The 22,825-nt window shown below is 39.3% G+C and overlaps 1 protein-coding gene and 1 pseudogene across 1 annotated transcript in view; one reads left to right on the forward strand and one right to left on the reverse strand.

Moving 5' to 3' along the window:
• CDYL2 (chromodomain Y-like 2) overlaps positions 1–22,825 on the reverse strand; it is a 166,962-nt gene that overhangs the window by 126,876 nt on the left and 17,261 nt on the right. The gene's annotated exons all lie outside the window — the stretch shown is intronic.
• LOC102178652 lies at positions 6,686–7,598 on the forward strand (annotated as a pseudogene).

The raw sequence follows: 22,825 nt of genomic DNA on the forward strand, positions 1-22,825 counted from the left end.
GCTTCCCCTAAGGTAATGGTTCAGTACAGACCTCCCCTGATATCCTGGGTTGCAGAGCGGAGTGGGTTCCATGACCCCTGAGGATAACAACATCTGCTGATGCTCAAGTTTCCCTTATATAAAATGGCATAGTATTTGCATGTGACCTAGGCACATCCTCCTATGTACCTTGTCATCTCTAGGTTACCTCTAAAACCTAATACAATGTAAGTGCAATGCAAAGAGTTGTAAATACGATGTAAATCCTATATGAATAGTTGCTGGTACCTGGCAAACTCAAGTTTTGCTTTCTGAAACTTGCTGGAATTTCCCCCGCCCCCCAACCCCCACCAATATTTTCCATTCACAGTTGGAATCTATGGATGCAGAACCCATGGATACGGAGGGCCCAAGGATACTGGCAAATCCTGTGTTCACAGGGACTTTAGAAAGAACATAACTTGTGACTAACAATTGTGACCAATCATGAGAATCAACTGTAGCTATTCAAAAACTAATTTGTTTCCATCATCTCCAACAAAGAATAGGTAAAAGAGAGAAGGGAAGCCAAGACTCTTCAAAAGTTTCACATGTCTGAACTCAAATTAGCTACAATCTGGAGTTCCAAAATAATGAAACTTCATCCATACAACAAATATTTGTGGAGTCATGTGCCCTTCCTACAGATACAGTGGTAAAAATGAATAAAAATCCCTATCCTCAGGGAGCATATATCCTACAGGGAAATCATGAATAAGTTGTTTTTCTTTAAAGGAAATATATAGTATGTCAAAGGCTGTTAAGAACCAGGAGGAAAGACAAAATAGAGGAGGAGGTATAAAATACGAGATGCATTGAAAATGAAATAGGGTACCCGGGAAAAGCAGTGGGGAAATCAGAGATGTAAAACACAATGAGCGCTATAAATATTGAAAAGAACAAGACAAAAAAAATATCTTTTTAAATATGGAATGATTTAACATGCTTAAAAGAAAAGAGTCATGTGAAAGACAAGCATTTAATAAAGTGGCTAGGCATAAGATGAATAAGTAAAAATCACTTTTCTATATCCCAGCAATAACCGCTAATAGTGTAAAATGTGATTTTAAACATTTTATACATGGTGGCCTCAAAAGCTATAAAATACTTAAAAACAGCCGTAAGAAATACACACGACCTGTATAAAGGCAGGGCTTCCCAGGTGGCTCAGTGGTAAACAACCTGCCTGCCAATGCAGGGGACCCAGGAGAGGCAGGTTCAATCCCTGGGTGGAGAAGATCCCCTGGAGAAGGAAATGGTAACTTGCTCCCGCATTCTTGCCTGGAAAATTTCATGGACAGAGGAGCCTGATGGGCTGCAGTCCGTACAGTCGCAGAGGCGGACACAGCTGAGTGGACTGAGCACAATGCATATATAAAGTCAACTGCAAAACTGTTCTGAGAGACTTGAAGAGAGATTTGCAACAATGGGGCTAAGAGCTTTATTCCAGAGAGGAAGACCAAAGAGATTCAAGAACCAAAATCTCCCCAAATTAAACTTAAGACTGATACAATCCCAATCCCTATCCCAATGGGAGAAAAGGAAATAAAATCTTTTACTATGAGTAATTAAAACAGACCAGCATTGTCGATACTGAAATATTTATAATGAATAAAAGGGTATGTTACTGGAATAAGAACAGACAGATATATGGAAAAGAATATAGAGATTAAAAACTTCAATGGTACCCCACTCCAGTACTCTTGCCTGGAAAACCCCATGGATGGAGGAGCCTGGGAGGCTGCAGTCCATGGGGTCGCGAAGAGTCGGACACAACTGAGCGACCTCACTTTCACTTTTCACTTTTCACTTTTATGCATTGGAGAAGGCGATGGCAACCAACTCCAGTGTTCTTGCCTGGAGAATCCCAGGGATGGGGGATCCTGGTGGGCTGCCGTCTGTGGGGTCGCACAGAGTCGGACACAACTGAAGCGACTTAGCAGCAGCAGCAGCAGTGTACACTTATGTACTATGGGGAGGTACCAGCAAAAATGGTCTTCTTTTTTTTAAGTAAAATTAGTTCAACTAAATATAACATTAGTTTCAGGTGTACAACATTATAATTCAGTATTTGAACACACTAAAAAGTGATCATCAAATTAAGTCTAGTTATTAACCACCATCATACAACCGACCCCTTGTTCACCTTTCTCACCCACCAACCTCCTTTCCCTCTGATATTTACCAATCTCTCTCTGTTATATATGAGTTTGGTTTTTATTTTTTTATCTAATTTTTTAGATCTCACATATATGTAGAATCATATGGTATTTATCTTTGTTCTCTGTCTGACTTATTTCAGTTAGCATAATATCCTCTAGGGCCATCCACATTATTGCAAATGGCAGGATTTTATTCATTTTGAAGGCTGAATAATATTCCATTACACACACACACACATATCACATGCTCTTTATCCATTCATCCATCAGTGGACATTCAGGTTGTTTCTATATCTTGTTTCCTGTAAATGATGTTGCAACGATCATGGAGGTGCATATGTCTGTCTGAATTAATGTTTTCATTTTCTTGCAGTAAATACCCAGAACCTGGATACCTAGATCACATAGTAGTTCTATTTTTAATTGTTTTGAAGAAACTTCATAATGCTTTCCATAGTAACTACACTAATTCACATTCCCACCAACAGTGTATGAGACTTCTCTTTTCTCCACAGCCTCTCCAACACTTGCTATCTTTTTGATAATATGCATTCTTTTTGATTTGCATTTCCCTGATATTTAGAGGTCCTGAGCACTTTTTTACGTGCCTGTTGGCCATCAGTATATCTTCTTTGGGAAAATCTTTTCAGATCCTCTGTCCATTTTTCAATCAAATTGTGTTTTTTTGTTATTGAATTGTATGAGTTATTTTTATATTTTAGATATTAGCCCCCTATCAAACTTATGGGGCTTCCCTGATGGCTCAGTAGTGAAGAATCCACCTGCAGTGGAGAAGATACAGGAGACGTGGGTTCGATCCCTGAGTCAGGAAGATCCCCTGGAGGGGGAAATGGCAACCCACTCCAGTATTCTTGCCTGGAGAATCCCACGGACAGCGGAACCTGGGGGGACTACAGTCCATGGGGCCACAGAGTCAAGACATGACTGAGCACACACATACACACATCAGATATATGATGTGCAAACATTTTTTCCCAATCATAGGCTGTTTTATTTTGTTGATGGTTTTCCATTCACTGTGCAAAAGCTTTTTAGTCTGATATAGTACCTTGTGTTTATTTTTGCTTTCTTTACCTTTGGAGTCAGATCCACAAAACAAGAGAAAAACCAATGCCAAGAGCGATGTCGAGGAAGTTACACCTACACTTTTATCTGGAAGTTTTATGGTTTCTGGTCTTACCTTCAAGCCTTTAATCTACTGTCAGTTAACTCTTGTGTGTGGGGTGACATGTGGTCCAGTTTCATTCCTTTGCATGTGGTAGCATAAACGGGCTCTGACACATAGTGTAGGAGTCGTCTCCATCAGTGGGGAAAGAAGTTTAGTAAATAAATGGGGTTATGTCAACTTGTTATAAACATGAAACAGGATAAATTTAGATCCTCATATAATGTGTCCAAATTAATTCCATGCTGATTATATGACAATAAAAACTAAATCAATATTGCATAAATGATTTCTTATAATTCTGATTTTTATCTCACTGGAGAAGGGGGAGCAAAAGGGCAGAGTCATTCAGTCTGGTAACAGAACTGAGCACAAACTACTGTTATTGTTCTTTCCTCTCAGAAATAGAAAAATGAAAATAAAAACAAAGCATGCTGTCTACCTTTATAATGGAAGAGTATGTTTCCATTTAAATGTACAATGAAGCAGAGATAATTCTGTCATAGTCACAAGGACACTGTGATCCCCCTGGAAACAAAATAAAGAAGTGGGATCAGCGTTCTATGCTGGCTTCAATTCTCTAAACTCACTTTGGGAAGTGAGGCAGTGAGAAGCCAGCCCTGGATTCAGAGGGAAGAGGCTAGGGTAGGTGCCAGATGCTTCTGGGTAGAAGGCACACATGGGGGTCGGGACAGTGGGGGTAGCAGAAGGCACCGTTGAGAGAATAAACGCCCTGCCAGGAATGGGGGTGGCCTTAGCACCCACCTTGCTTGAGGGACACTCTGGGGACCAACTCTGATTGCGACAGAACTCTGGTGACTTCTCCCAACAAAATAAAACAAGCAACTGGAAAGGAGATTCAGGGGCAAGACCCATGCCCAGCTGCTTCCATCCTGAGGCAGTCCTTGGCCTGGGAGAAGCTGGCCATGTGCTGAGTGTAGGGGAGGGGGTTCTGGAATGGGCAGTGGGTATCACTTCTACATCCTTGGAGGAGGAAATGGCAACCTATTCCATGAAAAGGAAAGAGGGTTTAAGAATAAAACAATTGCAAAAGTATTTTTTAAAGTGTGTCTTATCTTGTTTATATAATAAAGTACCAGGGTTTATAAAAATAAGGAAACCATCTCACAAAACAAATGGAGTTAACAATGGCTAGCAGAAAACAACAGGTGAATTAGAAGTTCAGCTTAAAAGTTCTCTGAAAATTAGGAAGAACAAATGATGAGAAAAATGACAGAAATATTGAGTGTATACCCAAAAACGGACAATATACTACCCAATGTAACTTAAGGAAGAAACTAGTAACTAATAACATAACTTTGAAGGCTTCCACTACTGATCGAAAGACTTGGCACCAACCTATATTAATGAAAACAGAACACTAGATGTATATTTACTTCTGAAATGTATTAATGTAAAAGATAAAGAACAAATCTTATAAGAACCAGAAACAAAAGTTAGTAAGTTTTTAATCAACTTAGCATCAGACTTCTCCTCCACACCATGATTTTCAAAACAACAGTGTGCAATAAAATCTTCACAACCAGTCAAGCTATCTTTCATGCAGAAAGAATTAAAAAAAAAAAAAAAACATTTTCCATGTTCATATATACAAGAGACCAGAAAGTATACCACTGATACATATGTTCTTCCTGAGGCAAAATAAAAAGTATACCACTGACCAAAAAGTGTATCAAAATGATAAATTTATAAATGAGGCAGATATGCCATCAGATAATTCATGATAAAGTATAACAGATAAAAGTAAAATGTAGATTTGATCTCTAATTTTTAACAATTAAATATATAAAGGCTATTAATCTTTCCTTAAATAGGACACAATGTTTAAAAACCTACAAAAACAAATATAAATTCCTTAATTATTCCAACAAAAACTTTACACACACTAGATACCACTAGAAATTTTGTTTCCTTTTTGACAAAGAAAAAACAGAGGAACAGGAGAACTGAAAAGGTACTGACCAACTACCCAGACAAAAAACGGGGAGTAATGGAAAGTCAAGGAATTAATCGACAATTAGAGCCAGGGGAGGGTATGTCCTGACCCAGAGTAGTCAGCTGAGAGGATCACAAAGGTTGGACCTACTGGGAATTCGTACTGGAACCCTGAAATTCTAATGAAAAAATTAAAATAATAGCATATAAAGGCTTCCCAGGTGGCTCAGTAGTAAAGAATCTGCCTCCCAATGCAAGAGACATGAGTTTGATCCCCAAGGCAGAAAGACACCCTGGAGAAGGAAATGGCAACCTATTTCAGTATTCTTGCCTGGGAAATTCCACAGAGGAGCATGGCAGGCTATAGTCCATGGGGTCACAGAGTCGGACACAACTTAGCAACTAAACAACAAACCTAAAATAAAACCAGGAATCTTACACTGTATTAGATGTCAAGGAAGACTTTTTATAGAAAGAAACACTGAAAAAAAAGAAAATGAAAATGAATTGAGAGCAGGACAGCATTCCAAGCAAAAAACAGAAGAATATTTTGAATAGTTCATAAAATGAAACATGGTATAAGGTCAGTAGGAAGGCCAGAATGGACAAAGCACAAAAAAAATTAAGGTAAGAGTCAGTTGTTAGATAGGCAGGGGCCACAATAGGAAGAAGAAACACAGCAGCTGGCTGAATTTCTCAGAAAAAAATATAATCATCAGCAAGAAGGACTTATTCCAAAACATGGAGGGTTAACATTAAGATATTTGTAAAGAAATTTATAAAACTGTATCAACCGATCAAAAAAGAGAGATTTCAGTAGAAAAAAAATACTTTAATAAATTAGAAAATTATAACATTTCAAGGAATCAGTTTTATAAGTATAGTCCTTATCTGAATGAGCTACTTGAGGATATACTCCAGCATCACAGAACACAGTCCAAGAAAATTGTGGAATATATAAAAGTGGAACAAATTATGGCGTAAGTAAATTTACATTTAAATCTAAATAACTGTTGACAATTCATTACACTTTGGGAAAGAAATGTTAAAATTCAAGGCCTAACAAAGTAGGTTTAGTATAAACACAACAGTAACAAAAGTCTGTATATAAAATTTAAATAATTAAATTAAAAAACAGGAGAGGTGGCCAGGAGAGAGAAAAGAAAGAGCAGCTAAGTTGCTTCCCGTGTTCAAGAGAGACGCTCTAACAATGCTTAACTCAAGGCATTAGCAGAAAGAATAGTTTCAAATATGTCTATTAAGAAGTTAAGGACAACCCATTACAAACAAAAAAAAAGAAAAAGAAGAAGAAGCATATATATATATAACTTCCAGGGGAAAAGAAAGTCACAAAATAAAACAATCAATCCCAAGAAAAGGAAAACAAGAATACACGATAAACGGGAGCAGATGAAGAAGATGGTGCCGGATGGCGCCGAGGCGTGGTTCCAGGGGGCAGTCCCGGAGGGTGTGGCTTCGCCCTGTCTGCGCTGGGAACTCCAGAACCCTGAGATGCTAAGAGATGTCTATGACAGAGAACTGCAAACTTTCCAAGAACATGGAGATGCAGAAGAAATCTGGTTTGGAGAGGCAAGCATGGAGAGGTGGATGCAGAGACACAAGATTCCCCTGGATGCTTCAGTGCTTGATATTGGAGCTGGAAACGGTGTTTTCCTGGTTGAACTTGGCAAAATTTGGTTTCTCTGATATTGTTGGAATTGATTACTCTCCTTTTGCAGTACAGCTTTCTGGAGGTATTACAGAGAAACAAGGTTTATCTAACATTAAGTTGAAGGGAGAATACTTCTTGAATCCTTCCACAAAGTTGTCTGGATTTTATAGTTGTATTGATAAAGGAACTTCTGATCCCATAAGCTCTAATCCTGACAATGCAATTGGGAAGAGGAAGCAATATGTGAAATCTCTCTTCAGGGTGTTGAAAGTGAAAGGCTTTTTTCTAATAACCCTATGTGATTGGACCAAAGAAGAATGAATGAATTCCGTGAAGGATTTGAGCATTTCCAAGAGCTGCCAACACCCCAGCTCAGCTTTGGAGGTAGATCTGGAGACAGGGTAGCAGCACTGGTTTTCCAAAAGACATGAGACTTTTCACTGGACAGATGCAGTTAGTTTTTTTAAGAAGCTCTGCCTCAAAGTAAACCTGACACAGAAAATGCAAGCGCAAATAAACATTTAGCAAGTACACAAGATGCACGTGTTGAATGCATATAGTTCAGTTCAGCTCAGTTCAGTCACTCAGTCGTGTCCGACTCTGCAACCCCATGAATCACGGCACGCCAGGCCTCCCTGTACATCACCATCTCCCGGAGTTCACTCAGACTCACGTCCATGGAGTCGGTGATGCCATCCAGTCATCTCATCCTCTGTCGTCCCCTTCTCCTCCTGCCCCCACTCCCTCCCAGCATCAGAGTCTTTTCCAATGAGTCAACTCTTCGCATGAGGTGGCCAAAGTACTGGAGTTTCAGCTTCAGCATCATTCCCTCCAAAGAAATCCCAGGGTTGATATCCTTTAGGACGGACTCGTTGGATCTCCTTGCAGTCCAAGGGACTCTCAAGAGTCTTCTCCAACACCACAGTTCAAAAGCATCAATTCTTCGGCGCTCAGCTTTCTTCACAGTCCAACTCTTACATCCATACATGACCACAGGAAAAACCATAGCCTTGACTAGACGGACCTTTGCTGGCAAAGTAATGTCTCTGCTTTTGAATATGCTGTCTAGGTTGCTCATAACTTTTCTTCCAAGGAGTAAGCGTCTTTTAATTTCATGGCTGCAGGCACCATGAATAGATATAACAAGTTGGTAAAAACAAAACAGAAAAGAAAATCATGAGCATGTAAGTAGTTGGGTTTTAGAGATCAATCAAGAACGATTTAAAATTTTCTTTTGTATTTGAGATGCAACCATTTTTCTTTCTGATTAAAAAAAAAATCCTGTAACTGTTGAACAGTTAAAACTTTAAAGTAGTAAATGAATTTACAGAAAGGATGTATTCTTCAGTTTTGGGCCTTGGTAAAGGTGAATTGAATATAGCTATTTATGAAGATTTGACCAAGTTATTCCAGGGTCAGAATAATAAGCCAGAAGACTTTCTTAATGTTTGATTAGACTGTCACAAAACATAGTAAGTATGAGGATTTATAAATGAGGATTTAAAAATAAATGATTTAATACCTGAGAAATGATGATTTAGATACCTTATGCATATAATTAAACATCAGGTAAATGTATCAGTTGATCAAAAGGAAGCATTATAAACAGAAAATATATGATTTCATAAATAATTTCAAATATACTAATATTCATAATAAATTTACCTATACACATTGACATGGAAATCTACCCACTACATCTACAAGAAGACCCTGAGACTTCAAACTAGCTCTCACTTTATGAAAAAACAGTAAGGATCTAAGGAATTTACTTGATATAATTAGTCAGCTTTATTTAATAGGTATATATCCTAATTGTCAATATATATTTACTCATAATATAGATACTACATTCTGTGCTTACTGATCATGCATTAAATCACAAAAAATTCAGTAACACTGCAAAAAAGAGTTAAATATACACTTTGATCTCTGGCCACAATGCATAAAGACTTAAAGCCAGAAACAATTAAAAAAAGAATAAAAATAATATTAACTTAATTATTTTAAAATAAAATTTTTTATTTAAATTAGAAGGCTCCATAATAAAACTGTAGATAAACCATGCTCTGAAATAAATTAATAACTATAAATCTTTTCCTTTTTATTTTCAAATATCAAATGTGAAATAAGTATTCAGCTCAAGTAACTGGAAAATTAAGAGTAAATTAAGCCTAAAGAGATAAATATTTTGGAAATAATTTGACAAAATTGGTATGGTCTAGTGAAGCTGAATATATGAGAACACAACAACACAGGAATTTCATATCTAAGTATTTAACATGGATAGTCTTTGGCATGGATGTACCAGTATATAGGTACAAAAAATATTCATAGCTACACTGTTTGTAATAGCAAAGCATGAAAATACAATAAGCAACTTAAATAATTCCAAGTGTCTACCCACAATAGAACAGATGAATAAATTCCATAATTTGTATATCCTATTATTTGTAATTACATACTGTATATTTCAACATTTTGTATATTTATATGTGTAAATATTATACTCTTATAAAGAAATAGTATACTCCAGTAAAAATAGTATATTCCAGTATACATTAACATGGATAAATCTTAAAAGCATAACACTGAGCAAAAAACAAGATTGAAGAAGAATTCATACAATTCATTCATTCAATTCATACAATTCAATTCATACAATTCAATTCAATTCATTTCTTTAAATTTCAAAACCAGGAAAAGTCAAGCAACATGAACTTTAGGGACCCATAAGTGAAATTACACAGAAAGTGAAGGAAATGATTAACCAGAAATTCATAACCTCTCAGAAAGAGGGATGCCTGGGCTTAGACTGAGACAGGGGCTCAAGAGAGCTAAAAACATGTTCTATTGTTTAAATTATGTGGTGAGTGCACTTATTACTGTTACTATTACATGTACATTTTTGCATTTCATATTTTATAATTTAAAGTTAAATAGTAAACAGATGAAGTAAAAAGTACATCAATGAAGAAATATTCATGAAATATTCATTTCTTCATGATAAATCAGGAACTTATTAATACAGAGAAGAAAACAGTGAAATGGGAAAATAAAGCCAAGAGCTGATTTTATGAAAAAAAATCAATATAAGAGACAAACTGCTGGCAACCTGAAAAACAGGTAAAAGAGGAGTATACAAGAGCATCATCAAATACAGAAAAGAGATATTCTGAAAACACAGGAGGAAACTTTGCACCTCTTCAAACGAATTTTAAAACAGGGATACTAGGAATGTTGTTCTACATATAAATTACAAAAAAATTACTTCAGAAGATGAAACATGAAAAAATCAACAGCCATTAGAAATGCTATCAAAAGTATCTCAAAAAATATCCTAGTTGCAGAAAATATCACAACCAACTGATTTCTTTCAAAAGACATTCAAGAGAAAGCTTAAATGACATGTTGCACAAACTTTCCCTAAAAACAGGGGGAAAAAATAAAAGGTTAATCAATTGCTTTCATGAAACCAACACTATTCTGACATTAAAAATTGTACTAAATTAGTACACACAGAAGAAAACCAAAGACCAACAATATTCATGAATATCAATACAAAAATTCTAAACACACACAGCAGTTGGCTGAACCTAGCAAAATATTAAAATAAAAAATTCATCATTACCAAGTGTGCTTATTTCACAATGTGACAAGTTAGTCTTAAGATATCAGTTACTAAATTATACCCAAGTTTATAATAAGGAGGAAGATTATATGATCATCTCGGGAACTATCAAAGAAGCGCCTAATAAAATACAACAGCATTCCTTATTAAAAACAAAAAGGAAGACTATAGATACAGGAACTCTAATTAACAGGGACCAATAGCCCCTGCCTTAATTAATGATGAAATCAGAAGCAAGACATGACAAGACATGACTCCTGGCTGTCATGCTGTTAGTGAGTGCTTTTTAAAATCATGGCAAATGAAATAAGAGTAGAAAAATATATGTGTATAACTAAGAGAAAGGACAGGCAAGATAATACAATTTCAGGATGATGTGACCACCTAAAATTCCAAAAAAGAACTGAACAAAATATATTTGATAAGAATTCAGAAGGTGAAGCATTAAAAACAAATATCAAAAATTATTCTTCTAATATATAACCAGTAATAAATTGCAAATAAAACCCTATTTACAAAAGAAACAAAAATTTAAACTGCCCAGTAACAAACTCAGAATCTGTATCAAGAAAGCTAGACAACTTTACTAACACACATGAAAGGAAGTTTTAATAAACATAGATGAGAAGACTCAAAATCACAAAGATGCCAACTTTCCACAAAGTGATTTGTAAACTGAGTGCAATTAAAAGAAGAATCTCATATGGATTTTATTTTGGAACTTCATCAATAGAAATAATCAAAAACATTTTGAGAAAAGAATTAGGAAGGTGGACTCAAGTTATCAAACAATAATATGTTTTCTAAAAGTACAATAACTAACAATCAGCTATGGACACTCCCGAGAGTCCACTGGACTGCAAGAAGATCCAACCATTCCATCCTAAAGGAGATCAGTCCTGAATGTTCATTGGAAGGACTGAGGCTGAAGCTGAAACTCCAATACTTTGGCCACCTGATGCAAAGAGCTGACTCATTTGAAAAGACCCCAATGCTGGGAAAGATTGAGGGCAGGAGGAGAAGGGGACGACAGAGGATGAGAGGGCTGGATGGCATCACCGACTCAATGGACATAAGTTTGAGTAAACTCTGGGAGTTGGTGATGGACAGGGAGGCCTGGTGTGCTGCGGTTCATGGGGTCACAAACAGTCAGACACGACCCAGTGACTGAACTGAACTGAACAATAACGGAAACTGAAGAAGAGAGTAGAATGCTTGTAAACAAACTCATATTCCTATATGTAATAATTTCACCAGTGATAAATCTGACATTTCAAATCAGAGGGAAAATGATGAATTATTCAGTAAATAGTGTTAAAACCATAGGTTAACAGTGCCAGGGACCCTACCCCTACTTCACACTACACAGTAAGACAAACCACAGCTGTAGTAAATGTGCATGGAAATGTGTGTAAGTTTTGCCATAAAAGGAGCAGAAGAGACCAAAGATCAGTGGTTATAAACTTCAGCACAAGGAAGGCTTTCTCCCTACTCCAAGAAAGGAAAGTAGGAAGAAAAGGAGGGAAGCAGAAAGAATAGAGAGATGGGAAGGAATCACAAATATGTTCAGTTCAGATGCTCAGTCGTGTCCGACTCTGCGACCCCATGGACTGCAGCACGCCAGGCTTCCCTGTCTATCACCAACTCCAGGAGCTTGCTCAGACTCATGTCCAACAAGTCGGTGATGCCACCCAACCATCTCATCCTCTGTCATCCCCTTCTCCTCTTGTCTTTAATCCTTCCCAGCATCAGGGTCCTTTCTGATCAGTCAGTTCTTCACATCGAGTGGCCAAAGTATTGGGTCTTCAGCTTCAGAATCAGTTCTTCCAATGAATATTCAGGACTGATTTCTTTAGGATGGACTGGTTGTATCTCCTTGTAGTCCAACGGACTCTTGAGTCAGATTCTCTGATACCACAGTTCAAAAGTCTTACAAATATGTAATCTAGGATAAAAGTTACTCTCCTTATAAAAAAAATTACAACAGATGAAATTTAAAATTAATCAGAAAGAAAAATAAATATTTTGGTTAATGTATGTGCTTAGACAAGGACTGTTGTTGTTGTTCATTGTTCAGTTGCTAAGTCATGACTGACTCTTTGGGACCCCATGGACTGCAGCACTCCAGGCTTCCCTGTCCTTCACTATCTCCTGGGGTTCACTCAAATTCATGTCCACTGAGTCAGTGGTGCCATCCAACCATCTCATCCTCTGTTGCCCCCTTCTCCTTCTCTCAATCTTTCCCAGCATCAGGGTCTTTTCCAATGAGTCAGCTCTTCACATCAGGTGGCCAAAGTACTGGAGCTTCAGCTTCAGCTTCAGTCCTTGCAGTGATATTCAGGGTTGATTTCCTTTAGGATGGACTGGTTTGATCTCCTCACAGTCCAAGGAACTCTCAAGAATCTTCTCCAACACCACAGTTCAAAAGCATCAATTCTTTGGCACTCAGCCTTCTTTATGGTCCAACTCTCACATCCATATGTGACTACTGGAAAAACCATAGCCTTGACTATTTGGACCTTTGTCAGCAAAGTGATGGCTCTGCTTTTTAATGTGCTGTCTACGTCTGTCATAGCTTTCCTTCCAAGGAGCAAGTGTCTTTTAATTTCCTGGCTGCAGTCACCATCTGCAGTGATTTTGGAGCCCAAGAAAATAAAATCTGTCACTGTTTCCACTTTTCCCCCATCTATTTTCCATGACGTGATGGAACCTGATGCCATGATCTTAATTTTTTTAATGTTGAGTTTCAAGCCAGCTTTTTCACTCTCCTCTTTCGCCCTCATCAAGAGGCTCTTTATATACTCTTTCCTTTCTGCCATTAGAGTGGCATCATTTGCATATATGAGGTTGTTGACATTTCTCCTGGCAATCTTGATTCCAGCTTGTGATTCATCTAGACAAGGATTAAAGTCATTAATAGTTTTTTAATCTTTATATATAATAAGAGTTGGAAAACACCTCAAAAAACACCTTGCATTTTTTAACAGCTATACAAGTAGTGCTGAGAGCCCAGTGAAATAAATAAACAGGCCAGTTACTGCTGGCAGTATCTTTTCTGGATGGCAAGCACATCCTTTCTGGAGAGCAGTCTGACAGCATTAGTAACAGTCTTTATAAAAGGTATATTCATTGAACTTCCATATCTAGGAATTCATCTTCAGGAAACATCACCAACATATACAAAGATTTCTAAAGAAAGCTTAGTTATATCACTATTGAAAATACTAAAATTTTTATTTTGCCATTTGCAACAGTATGGATGAACTTGGAATCTATTACCCTTAGTGAAATAATCAGATAAAGACAGATACTGTATGATATTACTTACGTGTGAAATCTAAAAAATAAAACAAACTAGTGGCTATGATGAATAAGAAACAGACCCACAGATATAGAGGGCAAACTCGTGACTGGCAGTGAGGAAAAGGCAGGGGGCAAGGTAGCGGTAGGGATTAAGTGGTACAAACTATTGTGTAGAAAATAAATAAGCTACAAGGTATATTGCACAGCACAGGGAATATAGCCAACATTTTGTCATTGTAAGTGGAGTATAAAAATACTAGCAAACCAAATCCAGAAACTTATTAAAAAGATAACACATTGTGATCAGTGGGATTTATCCCAGTACTGCAAGGCTGATTCGACATATAAAAATCAATAAGTGTACTACATTAACAGAATGGAAAAAACGACATGATCATCTCAACTGACACAGAAAAGGCACTGACAATATTCCACATCCTTTCATAATAAAAATGTCAGAAAACCAGGACCAGGAAATTTTCTCAACATGGTAAAGAGTACTTATGAAAAATCCACAGCCAAAATCATTTCAGTGGTGAAACATTGAAACCTAGTCTCCTAAGATTAGGAATAAGACAACAATGCCCACTTTCTTCACTCCTTTTCAACACAGTACTGGAAGTTCTGCCCCAAATATGAGCCCGAAACCACAGGCAACAAAGGCAAAACAGATACTTCATTAAAATTATAACTTTTGTGCATCAAAGGACACTGACGAGAGAGTGAAAGACAGAGCGAGAAAATATTTTCAAATTATATATCTGGTAAGGTTTTGATAATCAGAATTTAAAAGAGCTCCTACAACTCAACCAACAACAACAAAAAAAATTCAATTCAAAAATGGGCAAAGGACTTAAGTAGATCTCTCTCCAAAAAAGATAAATAAACGCCACTAAGCACACAAAAATATGTTCAACATCATTAGTCATTTAAGGAAATACAAATCCAAACCACAATGAGATAACATTTCTTAACTACAACGATGGCTACATTTGTTTTTTTAGGTAAAGTAACAAGGATAAGTAAAGATGCAGAGAAACTGTGACCCTCAATACACTGCTGATGAGGATATAAGGTGGTGTATATGTAGTGGACAATAGCTTGGCAGTTTCTCAAGGGGTTAAACAAAGAATTACAGCCTAACCCAGCAATTCCACTCTTGAGTATACACCCAGAAGGACCGAGAAAAGAACTCAAGGTACTTGTAGGCCAAGCTCACAGCAGCATTACTCACAACAGCCAAAAGACAGGAAGTGTCCACAAACAGATGAATGAATAAACACCACGTAGTATACATGAAATACTACAGAATATTACTCAGCCATTAAAAAAAAAAAAAAGGAATGAATCTGGAAAACACTACAGGAAGAAATAGAAAAACTCCAGAGAGAAAAGGCCATGCACTATAAAATTCCATTTATATGAAATATCCAAAATAGGCAAATCCATAAAGACAACAGATTATTAAGTTGCCATTTGAGGACTAAATGGGTAAAGGGCTTCCTCTTTGGGTAACAAAAAATGTCCACATGTTCTGGAATAAGACAGTGGTGCACGGCAGCGTGAAAATGCTAAAGCCAACACACACTGAAAATCACTAAAATGGCAAAGTTCACAGGCGACTATCGAACACAGGTTTGAACTGCACACGTCCACTCATACACAGACTTTCTTCAGTAGATCGAACCCAGGTCCCCTCACTGCAGGCAGACGCTTCACCAACCGAGCCGCCAGGGCAGCCCAGCAAATGCTACAGTGCTGCCCAATCTGAGGCTGGTTGAACCCGCAGATGGGCAACTGCACACACGCCGGGGGAGGAGCCATGGGGACAGAGGGCCAGCTCTAAGTTACATATGGATTTTCAGTTGCGTGGAGGGTCTGTGCCTCTAACCCTAGCATCATTCAGGCGTCAACTGTGCATATTTTACCACAATTAAAAACTGGTTATATATGTGCGTGTGTGTGTGTACATATATATATATATGTATATAACTTTTACATCCAAAAAAAGCTAGTACAACCTTCAATGCACTTATTCTACTATTTTTCTCTTTCTGCTTTATTAATTTTTGTCTTTACCCTTATTCATTCTTTATGACTTCCTTTCATTCGTTTTGCTGTCTTTTTTTAACTTTTTGAGATGAATGCTGAGTTCATTCTTTTTTGTTTTTAAGATTATGAATGTTCATTTAAGTACCCGTTCACCCACTGCACAGAAGTTCTGGGACTTAGTATTTTCATTTATGCTATTTTGAAGTTTTTTCTTTAAAAAGGTTGACAACAAAAACAACAAAATATAATCTTAGAAAATAAAAACAGCAGGAAGAAAGGATAGAGGTGCTCACTCTGGAGGAGAAAACAGCCCTAACTTCCAGTAGCCCACACCTTTCTGGAATACTTGAGAGACTTCCACAAGCTCCCCTCACGCTCTAGGTGCTGGAGATACATCCCTGAACCAGACATGACCGTGCCTCCAAGAAGACACTCCTTACATAAATAAGTACAAAAATAAAGACTGATTATAAAAAGCAACACTGTGGAAGAGAACCACAGGGTGCTCAGAGAATACATAACAGGGAGGTCTACCCTGGTCTGCAGGTCAGAGAAGGTGTTCTTGTAAACCAACTTTAGAGCTGCAAGGGGGTGGAAAAGGAGACCAGGCAGGATCAGGGGTTTCCCAGGCGCAAGAAACAGGATGAGCAAAGGTCCTGAGGCCAAAGACGGCCAGATGCCTATAAAGAGGCAGTGAGTTTAGTCCACAGAGAAGAAAAGGGAGAGTCGTCTTAGCTGAGCCCGGAAAGGCAGGCAGGTCCAGATCCTGTGCAGTAGTTCAAACTTTTGTTCAAGGGCAACTGAAGACATTGGGAAGAAAGTGAGAACAGAGAGTGGCAAAGGGGAAATGTTGGGAGTCCAGTCAAGAGGCTATTGTTTCCTCCAGAAAGGAGCGAGGGATGGCTCGGACTAGGATGCCAGGAGGGCATCCCAGGAACTAGGGCTACCTCGGAGATGAAACTGAAAGCTTCCTGGTCACTGAAGTCACGGCTCTTACCAACAGGCAGGAGTTGCACAAGAAGGGAGACTGGCTCACTATAGCAAGGCATTTTCCAGCAGTTAGCACACGACGCCAAAACGGACGAGGCTGCCCTTTAAGACAGCGTGCCCTCTTTCCTTTGAAAGATTCTTAGAAGGAACGGGCTGATCACATATGAACGGTGTATATGCTGGTTGAGGAATCAGATTAGATGACATCTAAGACACCCCAACCTCTAAGACTCATTGCTTTATTTTTTTGGCTGCACTGCTGAGTACATGGGACCTCACTTCTCCAACCAGGGATCAAACCTGGGCTCCCTCCAGTGGAAGCGTGGAGTCCTAACCACTGGACTGCCAGGAATTCCCTAAGACTCTTCGTTAAAATCAACAGAAATGTCAAGCCATCTGGACAACCTAACGCAAAACTCCTGGGAAAGATACAAATCATGTGTTTGTGTATGTGTACGTATCATCTCATATCTCAGCTTTCCTATCTACTCAAACTGAGTTTTCTCATAGAAAAGTGCATGGGTAAATGACTGTCAGCACTTTACAGCTTGTCACGTAGATGCTGAAAAACCTGTACTACATCTCTCTTCCTGGTTCTTTGTATTCAAGTATTGATATAATACAGAAGCGCGGCGGCTCGACAGACCACACAGAAGTGCGGCAGAGAGGAGCTACCCCACGCCAAGGTCAGGGGAGGCCACCGAGAGCACCAGAAGGCAATGGCACGGGAGTGGCCGAGAAGAACTATCCCACATCCGAGGTCACGGGGGCGGCAGAGAGGAGCTACCCCACATCCAAGGAGCAGCTATGGGGGCGCAGGAGGCCAGAGAGGAGCTACTCCACGTTCAAGGTCAAGGAGGGGCGACCTCGTACAAGGTAAGGAGCAGTGGCTGCACTTTGCTGGAGGAGCCGTGAAGAGTTACCCATCCAAGGGAAGAGAAACCCAAGTAACACGGTAGGTGTTGCAAGAGGGCATCAGAGGGCAGACACACTGAAACCATAATCACAGAAAACTAGCCAATCTGATCACAGTTACCACAGCCTTGTCTAACTCAATGAAACTAAGCCATGCCATGTGGGGCCACCCAAGATGGCTGGGTCATGGTGGAGAGGTCTGACACAATGTGGTCCACTGGAGAAGGGAATGGCAAACCACTTCAGTATTCTTGCCTGGAGAACCCAACGAACTGCATGAAAAGGCATAAAATATAGGACACTGAAAGATGAACTCCCCAGGTCGGTAGGTGCCCAATATGCTACTGGAGATCAGTGGAGAAATAACTCCAGAAAGAATGAAGGGATGGAGCAAAAGCAAAAACAATACCCAATTGTGGATGTGACTGGTGATAGAAGCAAGGTCCGATGCTGTAAAGAGTAATATTGCATAGGAACCTGAAATGTTAGGTCCATGAATCAAGGCAAATTGGAAGTGCTCAAACAGGAGATGGCAAGTGTGAACTTCGACATTCTAGGAATCAGCGAACTAAAATGGACTGGAATGTGTGAATTTAACTCAGATGACCATTATATCTACCACTGTGGGCAGGAATCCCTTAGAAGAAATGCAGTAGCCATCATGGTCAACAAAACAGTCTGAAATGCAGTACTTAGATGCAACCTCAAAAATGACAGAATGATCTCTGTTCGTTTCCAAGGCAAACCATTCAATATCATGGTGATCCAAGCCTATGCCCCAACCAGTATCATTGAAGAAGCTGAAGTTGAACGGTTCTATGAAGACCTACAAGATCTTTTAGAACTAACACCCTAAAAAGATGTCCTTTTCATTATAGGGGACTGGAATGCAAAAGCAGGAAGTCAAGAAACACCTGGAGTAACAGGCAAATTTGGCCTTAGAGTACGGAATGAAGCAGGGCAAAGGCTAATAGAGTTTTGCCAAGAGAATGCACTGGTCATAGCAAATACCCTCTTCCAACAACACAAGAGAAGACTCTACACATGGACATCACCAGATGGTCAACACCAAAATCAGATTGATTATATTCTTTGCAGCCAAAGATGGAGAAGCTCTACAGAGTCAGCAAAAACAAGACCAGGAGCTGACGTGGCTCAGATCATGAACTCCTTATTGCCAAATTCAGACTTCAATTGAAGAAAGTAGGGAAAACCTCTAGACCATTCAGGTATGACCTAAATCAAATCCCTTATGATTATACAGTGGAAGTGAGAAATAGATTTAAGGGCCTAGATCTGATAGACAGAGTGCCTGAAGAACTATGGATGGAGGTTCGTGACACTGTACAGGAGACAGGGATCAAGACCATCCCCATGGAAAAGAAATCCAAAAAAGCAAAATGGCTGTCTGGGGAGGCCTTACAAATAGCTCTGAAAAGAAGAGACGCGAAAAGCAAAGGAGAAAAGGAAAGATATAAGCATCTGAATGCAGAGTTCCAAAGGATAGCAAGAAGAGATGAGAAAGCCTTCCTCAGTGATCAATGCAAAGAAATAGAGGAAAACAACAGAATGGGAAAGACTAGAGATCTCTTCAAGAAAATTAGAGATAACAATGGAACATTTCATGCAAAGATGGGCTCGATAAAGGACAGAAATGGTTTGGACCTAACAGAAGCAGAAGATATTAAGGAGAGGTGGCAAGAATACACAGAAGAACAGTACAAAAAAGAGCTTCACGACCCAGATAATCACGATGATATGATCACTCACCTAGAGCCACACATCCTGGAATGTGAAGTCAAATGGGGCTTAGCAAGCATCACTACGAACAAAGCTAGTGGAGGTGATGGAATTCCAGTTGAGCTATTTCAAATTCTGAAAGATGATGCTGTGAAAGTGCTGCACTCAATATGCCAGCTAATTTGGAAAACTCAGCAGTGGCTACAGGACTGGAGAAGGTCAGTTTTCATTCCAATCCCAAAGAAAGGCAATGCCAAAGAATGCTCAAACTACCACACAGTTGCAATCATCTCACACGCTAGTAAAGTAATGCTCAAAATTCTCCAAGCCAGGCTTCAGCAATATGTGAACCGTGAAATTCCAGATGTTCAAGCTGGTCTTAGAAAAGGCAGAGGAACCAGAGATCAAATTGCCAACATCCATTGGATCATCAAAAAAGCTAGAGAGTTCCAGAAAAACATCTACTTCAGCTTTACTGACTATACCAAAGCCTCTGACTGTGTGGATCACAATAAACTGGAAAATTCTTCAAGAGATGGGAATACCAGATCACCTGACCTGCCTCCTGAGAAATCTGTATGCAGATCAAGAAGCGATAGCTAGAGCTGGACATGGAACAACAGACTGGTTCCAAATAGGAAAAGGAGTACGTCAAGGCTGTATATTGTCACCCTGCTTATTTAACTTATATGCAGAGTACATCATGAGAAACTCTGGGCTGGATGAAGCACAAGCTGGAATCAAGATTGCTGGGAGAAATATCAATAACCTCAGATATACAGATGACACCACCCTTATGGCAGAAAGTGAAAAGGAACTATAAAGCCTCTTGATGAAAGTGCAAGTGGAGAGTGAAAAAGTTGGCTTAAAGCTCAGCATTCAGAAAACGAAGATCATGGCATCTGGTCCCATCACTTCATGGCCAATGGATGGGGAAACAGTGGAAACAGTGTCAGACTTTAGTTTTGGGGGCTTCAAAATCACTGCAGATGGTGACTGCAGCCATGAAATTAAAAGATGTTTACTCCTTGGAAGGAAAGCTATGACCAACCTAGATAGTATATTCAAAACCAGAGACATTACTTTCCCAACAAAGGTCCGTATAGTCAAGGCTATGGTTTTTCCAGTGGTCATGTATGGATGTGAGAGTTGGACTGTGAAGAAAGCTGAGTGCCGAAGAATTGATGCTTTTGAACTGTGGTGTTGGAGAAGACTCTTGAGAGTCCCTTGGACTCCAAGGAGATCCAACTAGTCCATTCTAAAGGAGATCAGTCCTGGATGTTCACTGGAAGGACTGATGCTGAAGCTGAAACTCCAATACTTTGGCCACCTCATGCGAAGAGTTGACTCACTGGAAAAGACTCTGATGCTGGGAGGGATTGGGGGCAGGAGAAGAAGGGGATGACCGAGGATGAGATGGCTGGACGGCATCACCGACTCAATGGACATCAGTTCGAGTGAACTCCGGGAGTGGGTGATGGACAGGGAGGCCTGGTGTGCTGCAATTCATGGGGTCGCAAAGAGTCGGACACGACTGAGCAACTGAACTGAACTTAACTGACTGATATAAAGCTTCAACTTACTTGTACACATTATCTTAATTTTAATTAAGATTACAAACATGTGGAAAACAAAGTATGATTACCAAAGGGGAAAGGGGAGGGCAGGATAAATAAGGATTTGGGGATTAACAGATACAAACTACTCTATATAAAATAGATAACCAACAGGGACCTACTGCATAGCACAAAGAACTATACTCAACATTTTGTAATAACATATAAGAAAAAAGAATCTGAAAAAATTATATATATACATACATGTATATAATTATATAGGCATGAATCTCTTTACCATATACTTGAAACTAACACATTATAAATCAACTATACGTCAATAAAAAATGACAGTTTTTTAAAGCATATGCTGTTAATTCTTTTCTGAGCCAAGTGTACAGAACTGTCTGCTAGAATCTGGGATTATGTGCCTCACCTATGAGAAGGCTACCTGTCTGGAGCACAAATCCACACAATCAAGGCGCCACTGTCCACCAGACGCCAAAACTCTAAGTACAGAATATGGCAGTAAAGTAAGCGTTTCAAACATAGTATCCTGCCAATTCCAATCATGACGGGGTGCAAACACCATGCCAAGAGAAATAAAACCGAAACAACAAAGAAAAAAGAACGTGGAAAAATGCACTGAGGCTCATAAATATGCTGAAAGAAAGGACACTGACCAAAAAATGTTACCAACTGCCCTCAAAACCAGTCTTCTCCTCAATGCTAAAGCTGAGTAGAGGCCAACCAGCTGAAGGCTACTGAAAACAGCCCCTCCATCAAAATTACTAGGTGGGCAGAGGCATCACAATTTCTGAAGCAGCAGAACTTTAGAACAGTGTTGAAAAACCTCTACTCAGACAAACTCAAAAGGAAGATTTCCCTTCCCGATTAACTCACTTCTCAGGAACTCCTTCACAAACCAACACACGAGCTAGCCAGTGTCATCCCCGTCTTGAACATATACAACCACGTTTTCATGCTATAAGCATGAAGAAGCAGAAGGGTTTTCTTGTTCCTCTTCTTGGTTTTGGTGAAACCTCCACTGACCTATCCCATCTGGGATTCTGTATAGAAGTGCTACAGCTGAATACCACTGAGTAACAAAAGGAGGGAGGCGAGAAGCAGTACTACAGGCATCTTATCACTTATCAAAGAGATGAGTGCCTCAGATGACCTCATGCGAATCTTGGGTTTAACCACCTGGGAGCTGATGAGCCTCAGTTTCTGAATCATAAAGTGAGGAATACTAGTACGAATCCCACTGCTGTTGTTGCTCAGTTGCTAAGTCGTGTCCAACTCTTTGCGACCCCATGGACTGCAGCACGCCAGGCTCCTCTGTCCTCCACCACCTCCTGGAGTTTGCTCAAATTCATGTCCATTAAGTTGGTGATGCTATCTAATCATCTCATCCTCTGTTGCCCCCTTCTCCTCCTGCCCTCAATCTTTCCCAGAATCAGGATCTTTTCCAATGAGTCAGCTCTTCACTACAGGCAGCCAAAGTACTGAAGCTTCAGCTTCCAATGAATATTCAGGGCTGATTTCCTTTAGGATGGACTGGTTTGAACTCCTGCTGTCCAAGGGACTCTTGAGACTCGAGAAGAGTCTAGTCTCTAGTGCTACAATTCAAAGCCTTCAGTT

The sequence above is a fragment of the Capra hircus genome, chromosome 18 (assembly GCF_001704415.2).
Source record: "Capra hircus breed San Clemente chromosome 18, ASM170441v1, whole genome shotgun sequence".
NCBI classification, from domain to species: Eukaryota; Metazoa; Chordata; class Mammalia; order Artiodactyla; family Bovidae; genus Capra; species Capra hircus.